We start from the raw sequence: 26,612 nt of genomic DNA, 5'->3' as shown, positions 1-26,612 counted from the left end.
AGATGTACAGATAAATAGAGGCTCAAGCCAGAAACACCAACATGATGACAAAACACACTGGAACTTGTCCACAGTTACAGGAGTAACTTCACGTGCCTGTCTCACAGTTGTCTAATTGTTACTTTTGCAGCACTTTAGTTAATTCATCACCATTAGTCCTTGTTGTGAGATTGGCAGCTCCAAGATCCATGTGCAAAAACTCTTTGAATGTTTGGGTTTGCTACCAGTGATTGGTGTTTGGGGCTTGCTTTTGTTTTGTTTGTTGGTTTTTTTTTCTTTTTTTCCTCCCCAAATCAAGTTTTCAGGTTTTTCTCAGAATAAATTATCATGGCTGGAAAGTTGCACATGACTGGGAGAATTTTTCTCTTTGAGCAAATATCTTGCAAAGAATTATTTTAGAAAATATTTCCAAGATCACAACTAGTAGGTGCAAATATTTGTTTTCTACATAGAGCTCAAACACAGGATGACTTTGGGTTGACTTCTGTCCAGTTGGGGAGGTGGGGTTGACCTCTTTCCAGTTGTGACAACATGGGGGTCAACCTTTTTCCTGTTGTGGACATGGTGGGGATTGACCTCAATCTAGTTGTGTGGACTGGGGGGTGACCTCTTTCCAGTTGAGGATGTGGAGGTCTTGACCTCTTTCCAGTTGCAAGGATGTGGCAGGGGTCGACTGCTTTCCAGTTGTGGTTTCCATTTTTGATGAATTTTTTCTAAGGTAGGATAAAAAATAAAAATGAGGGAAGGGGGGGGAAGTGAATTTCTCCTTAGTTAAAATTTCCAATTAGTACTTCTATTTTACAATAAGGGATTTATGCCTGCTCCTCAGGCTTGATGCCAGGAAGAATCGTTCCATGTCAGTGGACTTCAAGACTAATTTGCTGTGATTATCAGGGAATTACTTTGTCAGACTTCCTGTTCACTTTTGCAAGGACAGACCTATAAATTCCAACTCATTTACTTTATGTGGAGTGAAAGGTAAATCCAACAAAAGTGGCCATAAGCCTCAAGCTTTTACTAGTAACAGTTGATGCTGGTCCTACATGCTTTACTCGGAGGATAAAACATCACAACTCTGCTTTAAAAACGTCAGGATGCTTAATCCATCAAACAAGGGCATTCTTGTACTGCAGCAAGGGAAATGCTCATAGTCAAGTGCACAGAGTTTTTCAGCCAAGAGAGGCAGCAGAAGCATTAAATCAGATGGTTGTCTTAAAGCATCTTCTGCAGACATCAACGTGATAGGACAAGAATTCTCCTTCAGAGTTTGGAAGATGTTGGTATATGGGAAGGACAACCAAGTGCATTGTCAATAGGCAAGTAAAGCAGGATAGATTTAGATTAGATATTAGGAAAAAAGTTTTTTACTCTGAAGCTGGTGAGACACTGAGTGGATTGTCCAGAGAAGTTGTGAGCACCTCATTCTTGGAAGTGCTTAAAACCAGGTTGAATGAGGCTTGGAGCAATCTGGTCTAGTGGGAGGTGTCCCTGGCTGTGGCAGGGGGACTAGCTGGTGAGGGACTTTTTAGGGTGCCAGGTAGTGGTAGGACTAGGGGGAATGGAACAAAATTAGAAATGGGTAGATTCAGATTGGATGTTAGGAAGAAATTCTTCACCATGAAGGTGGTGAGACACTGGAACAGGTTGTCCAGGGAGGAGGTAGAAGCCTCATCCCTGGTGGGTTTTAAGGCCAGGCTGGATGTGGCTCTGAGCAAACTGATCTAGTGTGAGGTGTCCTTGCCCATGGCAGGGGGGTTGGAAGTAGATGATCCTTGAGGTCACTTCCAACCCTAACAATTCTATGATTCTATGATCTCTTCTAAACCAAACCATTCTATGATTTTATGAATATGACTTCAAAGAAAAAAAATTAAAAATCCATTTTAAGTAGAAATAGAATTTTATAGCTGAAAGCAACTGCTGGCATAACTGTATGTGGACAGGAAATTCCTCTTCTCATGAACATAGGATTAGCACAACCTTATTTGTCATGATGTATGCTTGTCTAATCATCTGTGACTGGGAAATGTAATTGGAGTAGTAAAAACTGCAGGAAAAGATAGAAGTGTGAATGGAGTACAAAGAATGTCTTCCAGCAGGAGAAATAAGACACCTGGAAAAGACAGAGAAAAAGATGTTGCTGGCTGTGGGTGTGTAAGTTGCTGATATTCAAAGGAATTTAGGGAACAGGTCTTGTGAGGAGCAGCTGAGGGAACTGAGGTAGTTTAGTCTGGAGAAAGAAGGCTGAGGGGAGACCTCATTGCCCTCTCCAGCTCCTTGAGAGGAGTTTGGAGACAGCTGGGGATTGGTCTTTTCCCTTAAGTAACACAATAGGATGAGAGGGGATGCCCCCAAGTTGCACCAGGGGAGGTTTAGGTTGGATTTTAGGAAAAATTTCTTTCCTGAAAGAGTGATTAGGCATTGGAACTAGCTTCCCAGGGAGATGGTGGAGTCATTATCCCTGAAGGTGTTGATATAATGTATAGCCATGGCATCTGGTGACTTGGTTTAATGGCCATGATGGTCTTGGGTTGATGATTGGACTCGATCTTAGAAGTGATTTCCAGCCTTAATGATTCCATGATTGTCAGGCATCTTTATGAAGTTAAGTGCTATATTAATTATCTTTTACCATTAGGTGGTAGTATAATAGCAGATATACTAAAAATTAATTGACATTAAGACAGTGCTTTATAAATATGTTACATAAAATATGAATTGTGGCTTAGTGTTTTTCCTTTTTGATGATGATGATGTGTTACTACTAACATTATCAGCAGTGGTGCCTGTATCACTCCTCCACTATCGCCCTGGAAAAAAAAATAAACAACTTTATAATAAAAGCATATTATTAGCAATTGATAGGCTAGTGATCAAATTAGAGTTTTAATAATTCCAAAGTAGCCTGAATGTTGTAATACCATGGTCATGTGGATGCTGGCTGTGCTGTAAGCAGCGTCAGCATAGGTAAATTATGAAGATCAGTGGAAAGGGCTGAAGTAAAAAAACCTCAGCAGGAGGTGGATGAGTTGTTTTCTTCTCAATAGATGAGTTTTCATATCATAAGAAAGTCTCTAGAAATGCAGTTGTAAATCACTAGTTGATAACTTACCTCCACTGCTTGTTGATATCAATCTTTTGGTGGGTATATCTCTATTTTTTTTTCCTTATAATGCTTTATTATTTATGTTTTATAATTTGGGTTTGTGTAATGACTTAATTTTAAAAATTCCTGAAAACTCACTCTCAGTTTTGCTTTGGTCTTAGGAGCTAGGAAAGAATACTCTACTATTGGATGAATGCAATGTCCTGACATTGAATTTACTTTAGTATAGTTTAATATTTACTGTTTATCTACCTGAACTTATGTCCCAGCACCTTTTTTCTGGTTTATTTTCTTGGATTTTCTCTTTGATTTTTGTTTTGTTTGTTTTTCTCCAAAAGCAACAAGGAAATGGTTGTCAAGATGATCTTAAAAGACTCATCCAACCATAATGATTCTATGATTCTATGAAAATTGGGAGGAAAAACCTAACCTGATGGCAAAGGGAAGCTGTACAAATGACATAAAAAAAGAGACACATCTGGAGAGCAGGTCTTGCGGGGAGCAGCTGAGGGAAGTGGGGTTCTTTAGTCTGGAGAAAATGAGCCTTGCTCTCTACAACTCTCCAAAAGGAGGCTGGAGCAAGGAGGGTGTTGGTCTCTTCTCCCTAGGAACAATTGATAGGATGAGAGGAAATGGCTTCTATTTCCAGCAGCTGAAGTTTAGGTTGGAAGTTGAAAGAAACTTGTTGACTAAAGGAGTGCTTGAAGACTGGAACAGGCTGCCCAGGGAGGTGGTTGAATCCCCATTCCTGGAGGTGTGTCAAAGAGGCAGAGATGTGGTGTTGGGGGACATGGTTTAGCACCAGCCTTGGTCGAGTTAGAGAATGGGGCTGAATAATCTTAAAGGTCTTTTCCAACTGAAATAATTCTGTCATTATATGTTTGCTTAGCACCAGACTTGCTGGTGTTAGATAATGGTTGGAGTCAGTTATTTTAGAGGTCAGTTCCAACCAAAATCCTGTTTCTGGTTAGAAAGCACACAACTCTCTTCTTGAGGATAAGGTCCTATATATTTCAATTCAGGTTTTTTACAATGTTTTGAAGTTAGTGTACTCTTTCTAAATGAGGTTGGACTCAATCTTAGAGGTCTCTTCCAATCAAAGCAATTCTATGATTCTGTAGTAAATTGATGTCTAAACTCTCTTTTACTGACTTCGGTTTAAAACTGAAATATAAGTTGTGGACAAAAGCAGTTAATATTCCAGGTTTTTTTTTGCCCCCAATCTTTATAATTCTATTTCAATGGCTGCAGTAAAATTTCAACCAGTTCATAAGAAAACAGAAAGAAAATAGAAATAGAAAAATAATGGTGTCAGGAGTCTTGTGGCTAAGAAGGCCTATGTCATCCTGAGGTGCCTTAAGAAGAGTGTGGCCAGCAGGTCATGGGAGGTTCTCCTCCCCCTCTACTCTGCCCTAGTGAGACATATCTGGAGTACTGGGTCCAGTTCTGGGCTGGCCAGTTCAGAAGGGAAACTACTGGAGAGAGTCCAAAGGAGACTATAAGGATGATGAAGGGACTGGAACATCTGTCTGATGAGGAAAGACTGGGAGACCTGGGGCTCTTTAGCCTGGAGAAGTCTGGGAGACGATTTTATTTGTGTTTACAAATATCTGAAGGATGGGTGTCAAGAAGGGGCCACTCTCTTTTCAGTGGTGTCCTATGATAGGATTAGGGCCAATGGATACAAACGGAAATCCAGGAAGTTCCACCTCAACATGAGGAGAAAATTCTTAGGTGTGAGGGTGGTGGAGCCCTGGATCAGGCTGTCCAGAGAGGTTGTGGAGTCTCCTTCTCTGGAGACTTTCAAGACCTGTGTGGATGCATTCCTGTGTGACCTGCCATAGGTGATCCTGCTTTGACAGATGGGTTGGACTTACTCAGAGATATCATTCTTTGATTCTGTGACAGGAGAAATAGAAAAATAGTAGATTCAGGAGACAAGGAACAGCACTGGGAATAAAAAAAAAAAAAAAAAAAGAGAGAAAAAAACCCCACCCTGCTTTATAGCAAAATAAATTGCACATGGTGTGCATTATTATAGTGCATTATGAATTGCTCCAATTCCACACACTTGCTTGTGGATGAGGCAATTCATTACCCAAAAAGCATGAATTGATGTCTCACTCCAGAAGCCACTTCACACCCATTTTTACCTCTGCAGGTTTCCACTGGATTTTGTAGAATTATTCTCAATGTACATAAATGTAAATGAGGGTGCAATCAAGCTTTGTTGACTGAGTCTTGGTCTTGCAGAGTGAAGCTATCTGCAAATTCCAGCACGCAAAGAGAATGGTAATTATCTCTGGTGGCTGCAGTTGGGTGATGTCTCAGGTTTAAATAGGAAAGGATCAGGCAGTCATTGCACTGTACTCTGATAAACCTGAAGGCACAGCAGTTGCTGCAATCTATCAGCATGATCCCAGTTCAAACCGAGGAAGAAAATGCTGGAGAATAAAAATGTTGCATAAACCAAACAGTGAAAGACTCTGCTGGCCTGTCCTGGGAAGACTTCTATGAACAAAGCAATGGTTAGAAGGAGAAATATGACATAGTTTATCTGCTCAAGAAAAAAAGACTTCACATGAAGGCTTTTTAACTCTGTATTTTGTGCATCACTTAACACAGTGGGATTCTAATTCTACCTACAAGCAGGAATAAAACACCAGTATTAGTACTGTGTATTATACAGGGATAACACAGGTTCTGTGTATTATTAGCACTAGATATGATCTTATGGCCATAATTTTTTCCCCCCATTTCCTGTAAAATCACATCAAACACACATTATTTATTTATTTATTTATTCTCCATTTGCTTTTGCTCCAAGGAGTGACACTAAGAAAACTAAACTAGCAGTTAAAAGACTCAGAGATCGAGAGAATGATTTGGTTTGGAAAGGATATTCTAGATCATCTAGTTCCAAACCCCAAAGGTTGGCAGGGACACCTTTCACTAGACCAGGTTGCTGCAAGCTTTATCCAACCAGGCCAGGTTGGATTTGAAATTTTGAACTATATGTAGAGCTACTTCCTGAATCAGGATCTGCTGTCTATGAATAAGCTTTGTGTTACGTCCTCCATTGCCAGGAAGAATCAGTAGAGACATTTCCATCTCCAGGTAAAATCCACCCTTCAGTCGTTTATCCTTATTTTCTGTATTTGCTTCATAAAAATAATTGAATTTTAGAAGTTTTTTGGTTGGAATAGACCTCCAAGATCATTGAGTCCTAAGTCATCCTAAGACCACCATGACCATTAAACCATGTCCTAAAGTGCCATGTTCACTTGAACACCTCCAGGTTGGTGACTCCACGTATTCCTTGGGCACTCTGTCCCAATGCCTGACCACTCTTGCAAGAAAGAAATTTTTCCTAATGGTCAATCTAAACTTCCCTGGTGCATCTTGATGCCATTTCCTCTTCTTCTATCACCTCATATTAGGGAGAAGACACCATTCCCCACCTCACTCCAACCTCCTTTCAGATACCTGTAGAGAGCCCCACAGCCTCCTTTTCCCCAGCCTAAATAACCTCAGTTCCCTTAGCTGCTCCTCACCAGACCTGTTCTCCAGACCCTTCACCAGCTTTGTTGCCCTTCTCTGGACATGCTCCAGCCCCTCAATGTCCTCTTGGAGTGAGGGTCCCAAAACTATTCCCAATATTCAAGGTGTGGCTTCACCAGTACTGAGTACTTCTGGCCACAATCTTCCTGATCCAGGCCAGGATGCTGTTGACCTTCTTGGCCACCACAGCAAACTGCTGTCTCATCAACCAGCATCCTGATGCCCTTTTCTGCCAAGCAACCTCCCAGCCACTCTGCCTCAAGCCTCTAACATTGCATGGGGTTGTGAAATTTCTTATTTATTTTTTTCCCCTTCTGACAGAATTCATGGCACTGAGCTTCTGGTTGTTTTTTGGTTTGTTTTGGGTTTTTTTTATTTTAAATGTCTTCCTGTCACTTTAGTCTGCAGCATAAAGAAAAGAAATATATCTTCCTTCATGGGCTGAGAGTTTTAGAATGTCAACAGCTGGTGCTCATCTTTTTCAGTATAGATTTCAAGCTTTTGAGCTCTGGGTCATAGGAGTCAACCAAATGAGGTTAAGTCAGGGCCTGCATACTTATGATGCTTAGAGAGCACATTTGTGTGACTCTGAAGGGAGATAAATGTGCTATTATGACAAATAGACACAAGAATCTGCATTAGCTGCAGATGTTTATGAGCCAACTGAACAGGAAAAGCTTGAAAATGTGTTGACAAGACTTGCTTATAGGAAAATTCCTAAAATCCTATTAAGCTTTTCTTTTTTTGTTTTGCATGGTTTCAAATTTGTTAGTCATGATAAGCTTCTGGATGCCTTATCTGTAATATTTTTCACTATTTTTCTCCTGACTGCTTTCTCCTTTGCATCAAATACCCATTGGCAGTTGTAGATTTTTCTCCTTGGAGTTTGTAGGTTTTTTTCAAGTCAATATATTTAATAGAGAAATTAGCAGCAAAATATTTTGAAGGGACAAGATGTCTGTCTGTTTATATTTATGTACAAAAGTTGTGTATCTATGAATATATTTGGCAGTAAAACAACGGCAACCAGGACAAAAACTGCTCACAAATGGAATCCATAGAATGGAGCTCCCTATGGTAAGTTTGGGATGTAAGGAAGGCTAGAAATCACAGAATCAGAATGGTGGGTTTGGAAGGGACTTGTGGAGATCATCTAGTCCTGCTAAGGGAGGTTTATCCAGAGCAAGTTGCCCAGGAATGTGTCCAAGCATGTTTTGAAGGTCTCTAGGGAAGGAGACACAACCTCTCTGGGCAGTCTGGTCCAGGGCTCCATCATTCTTGCAGCAAAGAAGTTTTTCTTCATGTTGAGACAGAGCTTTCTGTGTTCTAGTTTGTGCCCGTTGCCCTTTGTCCTATCACTGGCCACCACTTAAAAGAACCCAGCCCTGTCCTCTTGACCTCCACCCTTTAGATATTTACATATATTGATAAGACTCTCCCTCAGCCTTCCATTCTCCAGGCTAAATAGCCATGGGTTTGTCAGTCTTTCCAACTCACAGAGATGCTCCAGGCCCCTGAGCATCTTTGTAGCCTTCACTGGACTCCCTCCAGTAGATCCCTGTCCTGTCTGAATGGGAGAGCCCAGACCTGGACACAATTCTTAAGGTGAAGCCTCACCATGGTAGAGTAGAGAAGAAAGAAAACCTCGCTTTTCCTCCTGGCCACACTCTCTAACACACCTCAGGAGACCATTGGTCTTCTTGGCCATAAGGGCACATTATTGGCTCAGGATGGCCTTGTCCAGCAGCACTCCCAGGTCCTTCTCTGTAGAGCTGATTTCCAACAGGTCACCCCCTCACCTATGCTGGTGCAGGAGGTGATTCATCTCCAGATCAAATGAATTGGTGTTTTATCATTTTCAAATATCTTCTGTTTAAACCCTAAATGGTTGCATTCTCTTCTATTTTTCTCATCTGTATTTTTGTATTTATCCAAGCTCCTACTGACTTTTTTGAGCCATCAAGGGAATGATGTCTCAAATACTATTCAGGGAAGATGTGCTTTGGAGCAGAATTCACCCTAGTAATGTGACTGTGGTGAAAATCTAGATTTGTAGTCTTTGTCTTTGATGGGACAATATCTACTCTGTATTCCCCATCTCCATTGGAGGAGCTGCTTTCTGTAAAGCAGATGATTGTTAAATAGGAGAAAAACTAAATCAAAATATGAAACTGGTATCTGGTGATTAAAAGATGCAGAGATGTGCTGTGAGATATATTTTAACACCTGCCTCAGTGGAGGTAGAGAATGGTTGGACTTGATGATTTTTAAAGGTTTTGTCCAACTAAAAAAATCCTATGAAAACTATACTAGTAAAAAAAACAACCAACCAACCAACCAAAAACTCCCAAAACAACCACAAAATAATAGTTTAAAGTTATGTGAATAAAAAACAAATAACAAACAAAAAACCCCACCAAACCCCAACCCCACCAAACCCCAGCAGCTGAAACTGGTTTAAAACTTTTTTTCATCAAAAAAACCCCAAAGAGCATCAAGAAGAAAGCACTTCATAGTTAGGACTTTTGCTTTGGGTGTATTTTCTGTGTTTATTTCAGTGTCTTTCAAAATGAAAAGTTTTTTCTCTAATCAATCAGTTAAATGTACAGAGAAAAAAATTAACCTCAGATGGAAAGCCACATTTTCTATTTATGAAGAGTGTTAAATAAAAGAGTTCACATCCTCTGGCAGTGTCCTGTGGGGACAGTAAGTCACAAGCAGCTTTTTTTTTGACACCTTAGTGAGAAGCATTGCACAGGCTATGAAGCTTCCTAGATTTCTGTGGGGATTCTTTACAGTAAGTGTTGACTTTTTATTGACAGTCACATCAAATATCTAATGGAAGTGCAAACCTACAGAGGGAAAAATGAAACTCTTCCTTGAAGTTTAGTTACCTAGGTTGGAAAGGAAATGAATATTGGATTTCAGTTCCAAGGAAAAAGAAAACATGCTTGGAATCACAGAATGGTTATCATTTAACCCTACCAAGTCTAGTGCTAACCATGTCTCTCAATACCACATCCCTGCTTCTTTGGAACACCTCCAGGGATGGGGATTCAACCATCTCCCTGGGCAGCCTGTTGCTTGACCACACTTTCAGGCAAGATCCAACCTAAACCTCCCTTTTGCCAAGTTGAGACCACTTCCTCTCATCCTGTCACTTGTTGCTAGGGAGAAGAGACCAACCTATACCTGGTTCCAACCTGCTTTCATGGAGCTGCAGAGGTATAGAGGGTGTCCCTTCAGCCTCCTTTTCTTCAGGCTGAACAACCTAAGCTGCTGCCACTGGATATTTAACATTTTTCTTGCTCTAGAGGGTAAGTGCCAGAACCCCTTACTTAGAGTAGCAAGTCCATTCATTTTCCTCACAAGAGCTGTTCTCCAGAACCTTCCCTGTGAGTAGATGTAGCTCCTATTGCATATTTACCCCAAAATGATGTAATTTGTACTGCTGCCCTTTGCCATCAGATGGGGAGTTTTCATTCAATTTTCATAGAGTCATTTGGTTGGAGAAGTCCTTTAATACTATCCTGACAACTTAAATTTCTTTTTCCTGTTTGCATTTGGAGAAGGAAAAGACAAAACAGAAAATCCAATAAACTAAAACAACAGGAAAAACTGTTGGCTCATAAGATCAGGTAGATAAATGTTAAATACTATGTTAGACTAAGGTAAACTCAGTGTCTTGACTTATATCCATGCAGTAATAAAGACTATTCTTTACTAGCTCCTGAGACCAAAGCAAAAATGGGAATGGAATTCTTTCCTGGTTGCATTTGGAGAAGGGAAAAACAAACAAACAAACAAAAAACCCAAACAAAAAAGAAACAAAATATCCATCAAACTAAAACAACAGAAAAAGGTGTTGACACCAAAGTTCAGGTGTTAACAGTCTGGGAGTAGTGTTGTTTGAGTTCAGAGCACAAAGGATATGTCCCTCAGATGGAAGGGATGTGCTGCACAGGAGAGCTAACAGCTGTTAGCAAGTTGAGGTAATGCTTATTCTGCTGCAGAATGATACGTGAGATTAAAAAACTTCCTCTTTCCTTTGCTTCCTTCCTTTGCCACCATCCCCTTTCTCCCTGGAGAACCTGGGTGAACAAAGATGGCAAAACATGCTGTTGTTCCTGCTGTGTACATGGCTCACCCCCTTGCCCTGGAGTCTATTAACTCCTGATGATGACAAGCACAAGTGGAAGCTGGTGATTGACGATGCTCAGCAGCTGCCCCATCTGCTAGGCAGATGGTTGCACATCTGAATTTATTACTGCCTTGAGAGAGGACTTGATCTGTAGGTGGGGAGCTACAAATGACAAGGTAGGGAAAAGGTGAAGGGACAACATCTGCACTAAGATATTCCAGTATGTGCTTTTTGATTTTTTTTTTCCCTACACCCCCTCCTCTCCCCACTCCCCCCCATAATCAGTGAGGATGATTAAGGGACTGGATCATCTCAGAATGAACAGCCTAGAGACTTGAGGCTCTTTAGTTAAGAAAAGAGAAGACTGAGAGGAAATCTTATTAATTATAGAATGGTTTGGGCTGGAAGGGACCTTCAAGATCATCTAGTTCCAACCAGCCCCACTATGGGCAGAGATACCTTCCACTAAAGCAGATTTCTTTAAGGGCTTGAACACCTCGAGGAAGGGAGCATCAACAGCCTTCCCAGGCAACTCATTACAGTCTCACTGCCCTCACTGCAAAGAATGCTTATAAATATCTGAAGGGTGGGTGTCGCAGAGTCACAGAAGCAACCAGGTTGGAAGAGACCTCCAAAGTCATCAAGTCAAGAAGAAGCAGCCAGTCTTTTTTCAGTGGTGCCCTGCATTAGGATGAAGGGCAACCGACACAAACTGGAACACAAGAAGTTCCACTACAAGATGAGAAAAATCTTTACTGTGAGGGTGACAAAGCACTAGAGCAAGCTGCCCAGAGAGGTCTCCTTCTCTGGAGACTTTCAAAACCCACTGGGCTTGTTTCTGTGTGGCCTGACTTAGGTGATCCTGCTTTGGCAGTGGGGGTTGGGCTTGATAATCTCCAGAGGTTCCCTCCAACTCCTACTGTTTAATGATTCTATGATTCCTCTACCCCATTTTTATGCTTATTTTTCAGCAGTACACTTATTTTGTCTTTTTTATTTCTTTGCAACTTTGTCTTGATGCTTAGTAGTGTCACTGACTTCCTTAACAGGTTGCTTAGAAGTTTAAAAAAGCCCCATCTCTCCTGGTTTTTTTTTTCCTTATATCCTGCCTTTGCATATGGAAAAAGAAGAAAATTTTGGATGCTGAACATTGCTGGAATCTTTTTTATGTTGTGTGTTACTTTTGAGATATGCAGATATTGTTTATGGAGAAAGGGAGAAGGGAAGAAAGGAAGAAAGCAAAGTTGGCAGAAGAGCTCTGGTCATGCCATAGGGAGTAAATGAAGCATTGTTTGTCCTCCACAGGACAATCTCTGAGCTGCTGGATCTGCATCTTAGTGCAACATGGCAAAACAGACACAGCAGGGGGTAAGAAACGAAGCTTTATGCAGCTTTCAGTGATTTACAGACATGCAAAGCTGAGGATGCTCTGCCCATTGATGAGTTGCTTGCTATTTAAAATTCCTTCTTTTCATGGAGTTCGGCCTTTGTGCCTTGACATCCATGTTTTATCCTCTTGTTTATAATTTGTCTGCTGAAATAAAATCAAGAAGCACCAATTTATAGTTTCCCATGAAGTTTCTCAAGCATAATTACTCTGTTAGAAAGAGCTGGATTCTTTGATGGGGGCAGAAAAAATATTAAGGATGGAAGTTTCGGATAGGCTAGGTTTATGGTTAAGATTTGCCATAAAAATTTGCTTGCAATTTAGTAATTTTGAAAAGGACCCAGGACATTATGGTGTAGGTTTTATTTTCATGCTGCCTGCTTGCAAAAGGTCATTGATTATCATCATTTGGGCTTGCCAGATAACAGAATATTGTAAAAATTAATTTCTGTGAGGAACAAAATTGCACAAATACAGGCTATGCAATGAGTGGCCTGAGAGCAGTCTTGAGGAGAAGGACTTATGGGTGTCAGTTGATGAAAAGCTCAACACGAGCCAGCAATGGCTGCTTGCAGCCCAGAAGGCAACCGTGTCCTGGGCTGCATCAAAAGAAGTGTGGCCAGCAGGACAAGGGAGGAAATTCTACCTGTCAGCTCTGCTCTCACCTGGTGACCCTGGAAACCCCACCCGGTGTACTGCATCCAGCTCTGGGGCTCGCAGCACAAGGACACAGAACTGCTGGAGTGGGTTCAGAGGAGGCTACTCCCTCTTCAACCCTCCCACCATGGACAGACCATAGACAAGTTTGCTCAAGGCCTCATCCAACCTAGCATTGAACACCTCTAGGGAGGGGGATTCCACCACCTCCCTGGGCAATCTGTTCCAGTGCCTCACCACCCTCACTATAAAGAATTTCTTCCTAATCTCAGTCTAAATCTTCCCTCTTCCAGCTCAAAGCCATTGCCCCATATCCTATCACTACAAGCTGTTGTCTCCAGCTCTGCTGTAGCCCCCTTCAGGTATTGACAGGATGCTCTGGAGTATCCCTGGAGTCTTCTCTTCTCCAAGCTGAACAGCCCCGACTCTCTCAGCCTGTCCCCATAGGAGAGGTGCTTCAGTCCTCTGATCATCTTTGTGGCCCTCCTCTGGACCCACTCCAGCAGGTTCTGATCCAGATAGCCTGGACTATGTTCCAGTCTGAGTCTGCTCTTCAGAGTACATATAACAATACCTGTCTTTTAAGCAGTAGGTGAGAAACATGCTTATTCTTTTAATTTATAGAGTCCTATACCTCAAAATCTGAAGGAAATAAACCTTTGTTGCTAAACAGATGATAAATTTTCTTTTACTCTGAAATATTTCTGTAGTCTCCTTCCTGAGAATACACAGGTGTAGAAATAGGAAATGTGTTAGGAAAGCCTGTCTTGGGGGGATGTTCTAATAAATCATTTATAGCTAACAAAAAGCACACAGTTTTGTTAACTTTTAGTTATAAACAGCAGCACAAATAATTTGATTTTTTTCCCTTGTAGTAGAATAATTTCTACTACATTTTTTTCTTGCTAGTCATGCAACCTTCAATTTCTTCTTGTGTTTTTGAGTAAAAATAAAATAAGCCTGAGCAAATAAAAATAGATCTAGACATTAGTTATCATAGAATTGTATAATGCTGGGGTTAGAAGGGATCTCTGGAGATCATCGAATCCAACCTCCTTGTCAAAACAGGGTCACCTAGGGCAGGTCACATAGGAATGTATCCAGATGGATCTTGAAAATCTTCAGAGAAGGAGACTCCAGAATCTCTCTGGACAGATAGTTTAGGAATGTTTGGGGTTTTTTTAATGTTTTCATGAGTAACTGTCCAGATAACATAAAAATTCTTTTCTAAACTATCATGGATTTTAATGTGATATCTTTGGAGTTTTGAAGCTGTTCAGTAGATGACCTTCCCAAACATGAGTAGCATGCAAGTTAAACTAGTCAAATAATTTCACTACATTCTGGAGGACTTGTGAGGAGCAACTGAGGGAGCCACAATTGTTCAGTATGGAGAAGAGGAGGCTGAGGGGAGAAGTCTTTGCTCTCTATGACTACCCGGAAGGAGTTTGGAGTGAGGTGGGGGTTGGTCTCTTCTGCCTGGTATCAAGTGATAGGATAAGAGGAAACATACTTAGATTGTGCCAGGAGAGATTTAGATTGTATATTAGGAAAAATTTCCTTACAGAAAGAGTGGTCAGGCATTGGAGCAGTCTGACCTAGGGAGGTAGTGGAGTCACCATCCCTGGAGGAGTTAAATAAATGTGTGTACATGGGGACATAGTTTATTGGCCATGGTGGTGTTGGGTTGATGGTTGAACTTGATGATCTTAGGTGCCTTTTCCAACCTCAACAATTCTATGATTCTATATTATGATCAGAGGATCCATATTTATTCTGTGGAGTTTGTGTGTGTCAGGTAAAATTGTACAGATTTTTTTTAGGCAAAGTGCAGATGGATCAAACATTGAGTTGGAAAGCACAAGCACCACACTGAATGGTAAAATCTCCATCTGCAAACTGTATGTAGCAAAAGGATGTGGCAACTCCAGTTGCAGAGTTTAATAAATGGTGATAAAGTTTGTTTTGATAGCAGTATCTGACAAAATTGACCCTGTCAAGGAAACTTGTGTCTACACCTCCTTGCCTTAGGCTTGTGTAGCTGTACTGCAGAAAAATGTGTAGCTACACTGTTGTGGTAAATGAGAAGATCTCCAGAATACCTCTACAGGCTGTGTGACCCCAAACTCAGGTTCAAGTCATTTTGTTTTACACTTGTCTATAGACAGCTGAAGGGGGGGAAAAAAACAACAAAGGTGAGGCAGTTTGATGGAAAACCATGGCTTTCAGTTCACAACACTGATTTTATTTTATTTTTTTTTAAGAAATGCAATAATTTGCCAAGCTCAATGACCATCATGACCGCTACCGCATCTGGCTGCCACACTCAATGAGAATGAATGATGCCTGTGAATATTATTTGGCTAAGGTGCAGCTTGTAGGCAGATTCAGCTAAATGCTGATATTTAGGCAATTTTTCTCCATGTCTGTACTGATTTTTGTACTTTAGGGTTTTTTATGTTTTTTACTGGTGTCTCTTTTATTAATCACCTTCTATACTAGCTTGACCTGCAGTGACACTATAGCAGCACTGTATAAACTATAGTAGCACAAATAAACTTTAAACTTTATTTTTCCTTCCTTCCATCTCAAGCACCTTGAAGGATGAATGTAATGACTAGTATCTACCTGTTTTCTTTTGCGTGGGCTTTGTCTTACACATCTTTATATCTCAATGTAATCCTTGGGGAGCCTCTTTTCTCCTAATGGTTGCTTAAGTAGAAATCTGCTAGCACTGAGATGCCCAAATGGAAGAAATTATCTGGTGATGCTGTGAATAGGCTGCACAGGGAGGTGATGAAAGTGCTGTCCTTCAAGATGGTCAAAAACCTTAGAGACGTGGCTCTTGGAGACATGGTTTACTGGGCATGGTGGTGTTGGGTTGACGGCTGGACTTGAAGATCTTAGAGGTCTTTTCCAGTCTAAATTTATGATTCTATAATTTTCTATGAAATACTGCTCAAGGGGTGCTGACCCAGAAATTACAGACAGGTGCTATTTGTGTGGTGCTAAAAGTAGGAAATGCTACTGAGCTACTGCAAGAACCTGAGGAGACCTTACTGTCTTTGACAAAGCTGGGGACAGACTTTTTAGCAGGGCCTGTTGTGACAAGACAAGCAGTAAAGCATTTAAAATAAAAGAAGGACATTTAAACTAGATGGAAGGAAGAAATGTTTTACAATGAGGGTGGTGAGAGCCTGAAAGAGGTTACCCCAGGAGGTGGTAAATCCACATAGAAACATAGAATTGTTAGGGTTGGAAGGGACCTCAAGGATCACCCAGTTCCAACCCTCCTGCCATGGGCAGGGACACCTCACACTACCTCAGGTTGCTCACACCCACTTCCAGCCTGGATTTAAAAACCTCCAGGGATGAGGCTTCCACCACCTCCCTGAGCAACCTGTTCCAGTGTCTCACCACCCTCATGGTGAAGAACTTCATCCTAACATCCAATCTGAATCTACTCATTTCTAATTTTCCTCCATTCCCCCTAGTCCTTTCACTACCTGACACCCTAAAAAGTCCCTCACCACCTTTCTTGTAGGCCCCCTTAAGATACTGGATGGCCACAACAAGGTCTCCTTGGAGCTCCCTGGAAACATTCCAGTTCAGGTTGGTTGGGACTCTGAGACACTTTACCTACTTGAAGATGTCCCTGCTGACTACAAAGGGGTTGGACTAGATGGCCTTTAGAGTTCTCTTCCTACCCAAACCATTGTGATTCTAGCTTCTTAGGCTAGTTAAGAGCCAAAAGAAGGATATTTCTTTTTGAGTTTATGTTTCAAAAGAAAATGTAGGTATGTATGAAAGACAAGCAGAGTTTCTGCTTTGTTTCTTCACTAGACAGCTTTCAGATTGCTCATGAACACCTTAGAAAGCAGAAAGGATATATAAAATATCCTAGTAATTTTGTGGTTATTAGTGTATGTACAATGTTAGTAGTACAAATGTGAGTAAAGCAAATGAAGGAATTTAAAGTGAAAAACCTAAATTTTCAGCATTGATACCTAAGTTATTCAACCAGTCAACTTTGAGCCTTTTTTGGTTGCTTTTTAGCTGTATTTTAAACCTTCTGATATTTATTTGATGAACTTAGTTTGTCAAAGAACTTAAGAACCAAAGCAAACAGGGACTTACTATGCTGTTAATGAAACCTAGATGGAAAATAGTCATGAAATGCACCAATTTTCTGACAATCTAAGAGGTCTTTTAAATCTCTCCCTATTCTAAATTATCTCAATGTGTTAAGTTACAATAACTAACCTTGTGTTCAGAATACTGGATCTTAATCTCTTCTGGGAAAATGGATCCTCTGGAGAGATTGTTTTTATACTTGGTTTAAGTAGCTTTTTGCTTGCCAGGGTAAGGAAAGGAAACAGATGATTGAAGGTGGGGGTTGGAACAAGATGATATTTAAGCTCCCTTCCAACCCAAACCATTCTATGAATCTATGAGTAGGTTGTGCTTTCATAAATAGGAAACTTTCTTTTGTGAGAAAAAGGAAATGGAAATATAAATATGTAATCACCAATAATGATTTCACCATGAAGAACACAGATACTATTATAGGAACAAGCTGCCCAGGGAAATAGTAGAGTTACCACCCCTGGAGGTGTTAAAAAAGGTGTAGAAATTTCACTTTGGGACATGGTTTAATAGGCATGGGAGTGTTAGGTTGATGGTTGAACTTGATGATCTTAGAGGGCTTTTCCAACCTTAATGATTCTATGAATCTATCCATTTGTAATATAAACTAATCTAAGTGTTTTGCAGTCCAAATGTATATGTTACCTGTTAATCTCAATTTTGGTAGAATGAAATGAGAGTGGTGGGACACTGGAATGGATTTCCCTCAGAAGTTGTGGATGCCTCATCCCTGCAAATGTTTAAGACCAGACTGGATGAGGCTTTGAGGAACCTGGTCTAGTAGGAGGCATCCCTGTCCATCACAGGGGGACTGGAACTAGATGATCTTTAAGGACCCTTTTAACTCAAGGCATTCTATGATGCAAAAGATTTAAAAGTTATTCCTAAAATAACTTTTTTTTTTTTAACCTACTCCCTACCTCAGTAGCTGCTCTGCAGGTTGAATTGCAGTGGTTTGTTTCACAGAATAAGAAATCCAGTTACTGGGCTATGAAGGTGTCCCCAGCCAAAGCTCTCTTCATGATTCTGTGATTCTGTGATATAGGTTAATATCTTCCAGGCAACCCAATTTAATAAATCAGTGCATTATCTTGGCCAGTTTTATTGACACTTCTTTCCAGAATGAGTCTATTCTTCCCTTTGTTAAATCAACCTAAATTACTTTAATAATTCTAAGGAGAGCAAGAAATGAGCAAAAAGTAATGAAATGGGAAATTAGCTCCTTCTTCATTATACAAGGTATTTATATATACACTAATGGCATTTCTTTGTCTATACATTAATAGTCCCAAGTGTAATGATACTACAAACTACCCAGTGAAAAGATAAAGGATCAGTATTAAGACAATTATTCCTGTCTCCCTGATCAAGTGAGAACGTTCTTCAGCACCTGAAGCTCATCAGTATCAATAGCCTTTGCGTGCATCAGTGGTCTTTATCATTTATCACACAATAATTAAGATTGGAAGGAACCTCAAAAGGTTTGTAGCCCAACCTTTCACTAAAAGCAGAGTCAGCCCTGAGATCAGATTAAGTAATTACAGTTTTATACACTCTTGAAAAATCTCAAGAATGCTCTGGGTAAGGGAACTGAGTGCACCCTCAGTAAGTCTGCAGATGACACTAAGGGGAATGGGAGTGTTGACCTTCTGGAGGGTAGGAAGTATCTGCAGAGGGACCTGGACACACTGGGTCAGTGAACAGAGGTCAGTTGTATGAGATTCAATAAGGCCAAGTGCTGGGTCCTGCACTTGGGTCACATCAACCCCATGAACGCTCCATGCTCAGGGCTGGAAAGTTGTGCAGCAGAAAAGGATCTGGAGGTGTTGGTCAACAGCTAGCTGAAGATGACCCAACATGTGTTCAGGTGGCTAAGAAGGCAAATGGTCTCCTGGGATGGATTAAGAAGATCGGAGCCAGTAGGTTGAGGGAGTTTCTTCTCCTCTACTCTACCCTGGTAAGGCCACATCTGGAGCATTGTGTCCAGTTCTGGGCTCCCCAGTTCAAGAGAAACAGTGAACTGAGAGGCCTGGGTCTGTTTATCCTGGGGAAGAGCAGCATGAAAGATCTTCTCCATGATGATCAATAGCTGAAAGGTGGAGGTCATGAGAGTGGGGCTGGGCTCTTTTCAGAGGTGGCTAGCAATAGTATAAAAGGCAATGGGCACGGAATGAGACGCAGGAGGTTTCATTTGAACTTAAGGAAAAACTTCTTTACTTTGAGGGTGTTGGAGCTCTGGAGCACCCTGTCCAGAGAAACTGTGGAGTCTGCTTCTTTGGAGACCTTCAAAACCCACCTAGATGTATTTCCTGTGCAACCTGCTCTAGGTGCATCTGTTTGAGCAGGGGGGGGTTGGACTAGGTGATCTCCAGAGATCCTTTCTAACACCCACCATTTTCTCATTCTGTCAACACAGCAACAGACTTCTTCCTTCACCTGGCAGATCCAAAGTGCATGTCTCAGAATAACATCTGAGGGTGTCAGTGTTCACTAAAGGTGAGAGAGAAGGCGAGGACATGTACGTGTCTGATCAGGATCCATTTGCTCGTTAGGAAATGATTGGCAGAGCAGGAGGTATTAAGTACTCGGGCTCAGAGAAACCACAAGCAATGTACAGCCAAGACTACCATCTGCTGAATATGAAATGCTTGGATCAAGACATTATAGATACATGTCCCCAAGCAGCAGGGACAGCAGTCTTTTTTGGAAACAGTAGCACAGGAAGCATTAAGATAGAAGCAAAAAGCTGCTCGCTAGATTTTGGAGAGCAAATTACTTTATTGGTGTGGTTGAACAGTGGTTAAATTGCACTGGATTGGTGAAGGACTTCAAAAAGCCTCTGAATTAACACTTGAGGTTTTGACATTATTATTATTATTTTTAAAATATTTTCATTATTTTTATAGCTTGAGGGTTCCAATCCCAAAGTCCTCTGAGATGTAGTAGGTGATCTTTCAGCTTGAGTAAAGCCAGAGGATTTTACCACTTTCAAACCTCCATTTCCAAGCCAAATCCCAACCAAAACCAAACCAACCAACCAAAACCAAAATAAGAACAACAACAAAAAACCCACAAATAAACAAACAAAAAAACCCAAGAACAACAAAATCCAAACAATAAATTATTTCATAAGAGTATGCATAGGAAGATTGGCTATAAGATGTATAATGTCATCTTTCCACTCTGCTTCTATCACTGACATTCAAGTTGTGTGCCATCCTTTTTTTGTATAATTTTTTTAAGGGCTATATCAGGCAAGAGGAGAGAATTTGGACAAGAGCAAGCTCAGAATACAAATAAATATGCTAAAGGAACAGCAGAAAGTGAAAATAAATGAGTTTGTTCTAATCTGGAGAAGAAGATCACTGAGACAAGATAATAGCCTTCAACCATGTAAAAACGTGATGGAGAATAAAGTTCTTTTGAAGCATGAGACATTTACTTTTGTGTTAGGAAAATGACTCTAATGTTCAATAAAGCTGTTAGAATTAGAAGATTTAAATCAAGGAAGCTCGACATTAAAAGTTCTAGAAATTAAATCATTCTGATAAGCATCCAGCTAGATAATTTCTATTTGGACAAGAGCCAGAAGAGATGTTCTTTGTCCAGATTTGAGGTTACAGGATATGTATTGACTAATTAAAAAATACATCAAAATCATAGAATTGTTTTGGTTGGAAAAGACCTCTAACACAGAGTCCAACCTTTAGCCTAACACCACCATGCCCACTAAGCCCTGTCCCCAAGGGCCATGTCTACACATTTCTTGAACATCTCCAGGGCTGGTGACCCCACCACCTCCCTGGGCAGCCTCTTCCAATGCCTGACAACTCTTCAAATAATGTTTCCTAAACCAAAACAAACAAAAGTTTTCTTTGCACAAAGCATCCAGATATTTTTATCTAGCTGTTGTCAAACACTGTTGATGTAAAACTACCAAGAGACAAAACAAAAACAGCTGTGTTGGAGAGGGAGGAAAAATTCCTTCTTGCTACTTTCAGGAATATTAATAATCCAGGACATTAAGCTCAAGAAATCACAATTTATTTTATTTTTACTTGCTCTGCCTACCTTCTCTCGTTTAACTCACATGCCCTGCCACCCTATTCCCATCTTTATAATTTTATACATGGAAGAAAAAAACAGAAATTACTGTAAAAAGAATAGATCTTGCTGTTTCTATATGACTTCTTTTCCTAAATTCTATCCCTGTTTTGCTGAATCATTCTGGTTTGTATCAACCAATCAGGAGTAGAAGAGGTTGTTTCCAATGGTGAAAATTTCAGCAAGCAGCACAACAGAGAAAACCTGCAGAGCACAAACTGCAGGGAAAAATATCTTTAGGCAACAGCTCTACAACAGAGTAGTCAGGAAAAGGATATTTACCTTTGTCTTTAGTGTTAAAGTTAGTCATGGGAAATTATACAAAGACTTGTTCCAGGATACTGTAGTTAAAGCTGAAAAATCTGGCTAAAAAGCAATTTCTTTCATGTTTTGGAATGGAAGTTCTATGCAAAAGTGTGGGTTTATGCTGCTTTCTTCAAAACTCAGAATCACATCATTATCATAAAGCTGAGTTTAAAATATACTGAAAGGTTTCAAACTTGAATCATAGAATTGTTTGAGCTGGAAGAGACCTCTAAGATCATCAAGTCCAACCATCAACCCAACACCACCCTGCCCATTAAAATGTGGCCCAAAGCACCATGTTCACACATTTCTTAAAGATCTCCAGGGACAGTGACTCCCCCACCTACCTGAGCAGCCTGTTCAAATGCCTGACCACGCTTGCAGGAAAGATTTTTTTCTTAATATTCAACCTAAACCTCCCCTGGCACAATTTCAGGCCATTTTCTCTTCTTCTACCACCTGGTACTAGGGAGAAGAGACCAACCCTTCCCTCACTCCAGCCTCCTTTCAGGGAGTTGTAGGGCATGGAGGTCTCCGACTCCTCCAGACTAAATAACTCCCATTCCCTCATCTGCTCCTCACCTGACCTTTTCTCCAGACCCTTCAGCTTTGTTGCCCTTCTCTGGACATGCTCCAGCACTTCAGTGTTCTTCTTGTTGTGAAGACAGTACTGAAGATAGTATAGACTAGCATTAATTATAATTCTTACTCTTTTTAGAATAGGTGATAAAAGGATATGGATTGTAGAATTTCAAGGACTGTCAGAGAGCAAGCCTTTAAAAGCAGGATCTATCAGAATTCTTTTACCTGATAAGTACCAAAAAAAGGTCCATAAATGTCATTTTGAGATGATGCTTGCAGTACGGTTGGCAGAAGTTTGGTTGGGTCGCAGGTGGTGGGAGGGCTTGAGCTTGCTCAGAGAGGGCAGAGAGTGGTTCTCCTCTGGTGAAGTCTCTCAGCAGCTGCATCAGTGTGGAGCCAGCTCCAAGCTGATCTACTTCACTCCTCAGCATGGCTTCTTAGGTCAAGCTCAAGCTGCTGCTCATCTTCCAGGGAGTTCAGGAGTGTTGACAGAGAGAGGACAACTTTTTCTGTAACACAGAACGTAGAGACATTTGGAAGAGAGAAGGTTTGTTTCACTTCAGACTTCCATGGCAGTTTAGTGCCCTGAGAGCTCTGAAAAACCCAGATTTTGCTGCCAGAATTACTAGCAAATCAACCAGTCAGCTGAGGGTGTTATGGAATATGTCATGACCTGTGTCTGTGTACAGAAGTTACAATATTATGACAGCAAGGAGTTGGGTTCAGGTTGTTGACACATTTCTGCCTGTTCAGTTTCTATACTATTTGGTATGATGAGCTTGTAGTATAATTGAATATTGGCCAACACAAGAAGGACGTGGAACTGTTAGAACAGGTCCAGAGGAAGCCACAAAGATGATCAGAGGGCTGGAGCACCTCCCCTATGAAGACAAGCTAAGAGATTTGGGCTTATTCAGGCTGGCAATGAGAAGGTTGATCTTCCAGTTTTTGAAGGGGGCTACAGGAGAGCTACAGATGGATTTTTTTGCTTGTGGTTCTTCTTGTGGTTGGAACACGTCCCCATGGGCAGAGATGTTTCTCAACTAGATTTGGTTGCTCAAGGCCTCATCCAACCTGGTCTTGAACACCTCCAGGGAGGGGGCACCCACAGCCTCTCTGGGCAATGTATTCCAGTGTTTCTCCACTGAAGAATTTCTTTATAAGATGCAGCCTAAACCTACTCTCCCCCCTACTCAGGGCATGTAACCATGCATTATATTTTGGTTTAGAGGTGCACCATTAAAGTTTCACAACTGCTTGTTCATTTATATTCACGTTTTCTGAGTACATCTGAATTTCTGTTGCCTTTCTGCTGATAGTGATCTAAAGAAACATCTTCAGGACAGTTACTTCTTCACTCCCTGCAAAATTTTCCTACTATTTTAGGCTGTTATATGTTGGGGAAAAAAAACCAAAAAAACCAAAAAAATCAGTGAAACTCAGAGATAAACTTCAGGTAGTCCACATTGTGTGCAGCTTTCTCCTTTCCTTTGCTTAATTAATAAATATCCAGAAAAGTGCAGTATTTATATAGGACAGTTAAATTTGGAATCCAGCGTGAAGAGCTCATAGAATGTTAGAGGTTGAAAGGACCTTTGGAGATCATCTAGTCTAACTCTCCTGACAAAGCAAATTCATCCAGAGCAAGTTGCATAGGCACTTGTCCAGGTGGCTTTTGAAAGTTTCCAGAGAAGGAGACTCTGCAACATCCCCAGGCATTCTGCTCCAGTGCCCTGGCACCTGTGAACAGGAGAAGCTTCTCCTTAGGTTGAGTCAAAACCTCCTGTGTTCTAATTTGTACCCAATGCCCTTTGTCCCACCACCAGCCACCACTGAGAAGAGCAGTAGAAAGAGGTATGGAGGTTTGAAGTCACTCTTAATGTCAATGTAATGAACTATGGATTGAAGTGAGGGAAATGGAGAATGTGAAGTTCTCCTTGTAGACAATGCCTTTCTTCTTCCTTAACTATCAGAAGGATTCATTTTCTGTTGATTAAATGTCACCTCCAAAATGAATGTACAGCAGAATGACACACAGAAAATGAAGGTACAACAGCCCTAAAAATGTTGTTCATAGCATAGCAATTTATTTCCTTATGATCCTAGTAGGATAGTGTCAGAATTGATCAGATTAATTATAGCAGCAATTATTGTCCTGGCATTAACAGATATTTCTTTGAGGTCACTAATTACTTCCACATATGGTTACAGCTAAAAGATTAAGGGGGTAAAAAAAAAAAAAAGAAAAAAAAGAAAAAAACCCCAAGACACAAACAAAACCAAACCAATCCAAAGCCCAGACTTCCCCTGATGTTTTTAGTGTTGGCTATCAGGTATCACTAATTCCTTTCAGCAGCCCTAACTCTGATTTGTATGAAAATCCAGCTAGAAATGAAAGAAATGTATTAGCCGTGCTGGAGAAAACGTTAAGTCAATTATACTCCTGCAAGATTTATAAGAACTAAAGTGAGTTTAAATTTGAATTGTCAAAGGAGATTTTACATGCATTAACCACTCACTAACAGCCTTCCCATGTATTTAATTATGTACTGGGTTTGGAACCACCATCTCCAGAGCAGCATAAAAAGAGTTTTCCTAAACTGCTCTTCATAGGCATTGCTGTGAATTACGTGTGTAAAAGTGTTCTGAAGATGAGGTCTTGCCAAAACAAAAAAAAGAATCTAATGTTAATTTACTTTTATTCCTCTCCAGGCAACATGCATTATAGTGAGATAGACTTCACCTCATTCCCTTGAACATTCAACTAGCCAAGTGTGTCAAGTAATTTAAGGGTTTAACTTTAATCTTTTAAACTGCATATAAACACCCCAGTGTATCTGATGTTTCCTTACTTACTAGGATGTGCAGAACAGTAGAGTTTGGAAGGGACTTCTGGAGATCATCTCATCTAATCCCTCACCTAAAGCAGGGTCAATGAGATCAGATTGCACAGGAATGTGTCTGGGTGTGTTTTGAAAGTCTCTGGAGAAGAAGACTCCACAGCTTCTCTAGGCAGCCTGCACTGGGGCTCCATACCCTCAGATGAAAGAGGTTTCTCCTGAAGTTTAACTGAAGCCTCATTTGTTTTGGTCTGTGCCTATTGCCCATTGTCCTATCACTGGGTACCACTAAGAAGAGCCTAGACATTTTTAGAGATTTTTAGATATTGATCAGCACTGAGAAAATGCCCTCTCAGTCTGCTCTACTTCAGGCTAAACAGCCTGGTCCACTGCTCCAGCACCCTCAAAGTAAAGACATTTCTCCTCTAGTTCAAGGGAAATCTCCTGTGCTCTAATTTGTACCCATTGCTCCTTGTCCTATCCCTGACCACCACTGAGAAGAACCCAGTCCCATCCTCATGGCCTCCATGTTTGGTCATGGGTCCTACATCCCATATTAAAAATAGATAAATAAAATTAGGGGGCACAAAGAAAAATATCTGGCTTTTTAAATGGTCCAATTAGGTTTCTCTGGGATTTTGAGACTGAAATAAAATATTAAGAGCAGGGATGTATTGTGGCCTTTGTCTACATAGAATGGTTTGTGTTGGAAAGGACCTTCAAGATCCTCTAGTTCCACTGGTCCAGCTTGCTCTAGACCTCATCCAATACAGCCCTGAATGCCTCTATGGAGGCATAACACCCCTGAGCAACCTCTTCTAGTGTCTCTCCACCCTCAATGTAAAGAACTTCTTCCTAACACCTGTCTAAATCTACTCTCCTCAGACTCCAACTCATTCCATCAGACCACACATGGTTTTTGGAGATTTGTTGAAGGAAATTACATTAATGTTTTTATTTCTTCTGTGTGCTCACAGTTTCCTTTATGTGATAAAATTAAGAGAAGAAAGGTTGGTGGTTTTTTTTTTGTTTGTCTGTTTGGGGTTTTTTTTTGCTGTAGGCAAAAGGTGGAGCAATAAAACTTCTGTGTCCAGAACACCTCCTGATTGCTTTTGCTATTCCATTTTCCTCTTTTTTGCTTTTTTTTTTTTTTTTGTTTTTCCTTTAGACAAACACTGTCTATATATAAAAATATATGACAGTGGGTTCTGTCTCCCAAAGCATTTTAAGTAGCTACTTATTATGATTTAATTTGAGAGACCTCACTCCCTCATAAGCTTTTCTATTTCAAACCCAAGCTCAGAGCTTTGGAAAAGCTTACGTGGTCTACATGTAAACACTGTGTAAATAGCATCTGAACAAAACAGGCAAGGACACACATTAGGAGCTGCCAGGATGGTGTTTGTTGTGGCTGCCCTGCTAGCTGCTGCTTCAACAGCTGAAGTAGAAAAGTCTTGATCCACCAGTGCCAGCTCAAGCAGAAAATATGCCAAAGGAGAGAAAAGTTAGAAACAAACCCAGAAATGAGCTCTAGGAAATGTGGCTATCTGCTGGTTGGAGGGGCAAGATGGAGCCATTTGGTCTGTGGTTGTGAAACAAACATTTGCTTGTGTCCTATTTTGTAAGATTCTGGTACATAAAGAAAAGATTAAAAAAGCTCCTCCAAAGAGGAAGAACAAGAATGATTAAAGTAACATTTTACTAAGGGGATATAAAAAACTCAGTGTTGCTTGGAGTCTAAAATGCACTGTTTGCTACGAGATGTACTTTAATCTTTCTTCT

At 40.7% G+C, this 26,612-nt stretch overlaps 1 protein-coding gene across 1 annotated transcript in view; it reads left to right on the top strand.

Moving 5' to 3' along the window:
* Positions 1 to 26,612, top strand: part of PCDH7 (protocadherin 7) — a 234,433-nt gene that overhangs the window by 187,895 nt on the left and 19,926 nt on the right. The gene's annotated exons all lie outside the window — the stretch shown is intronic.

This window comes from Indicator indicator, chromosome 8, assembly GCF_027791375.1.
Source record: "Indicator indicator isolate 239-I01 chromosome 8, UM_Iind_1.1, whole genome shotgun sequence".
NCBI classification, from domain to species: domain Eukaryota; kingdom Metazoa; phylum Chordata; class Aves; order Piciformes; family Indicatoridae; genus Indicator; species Indicator indicator.
This window is presented reverse-complemented; position numbering and strand designations above follow the sequence as displayed.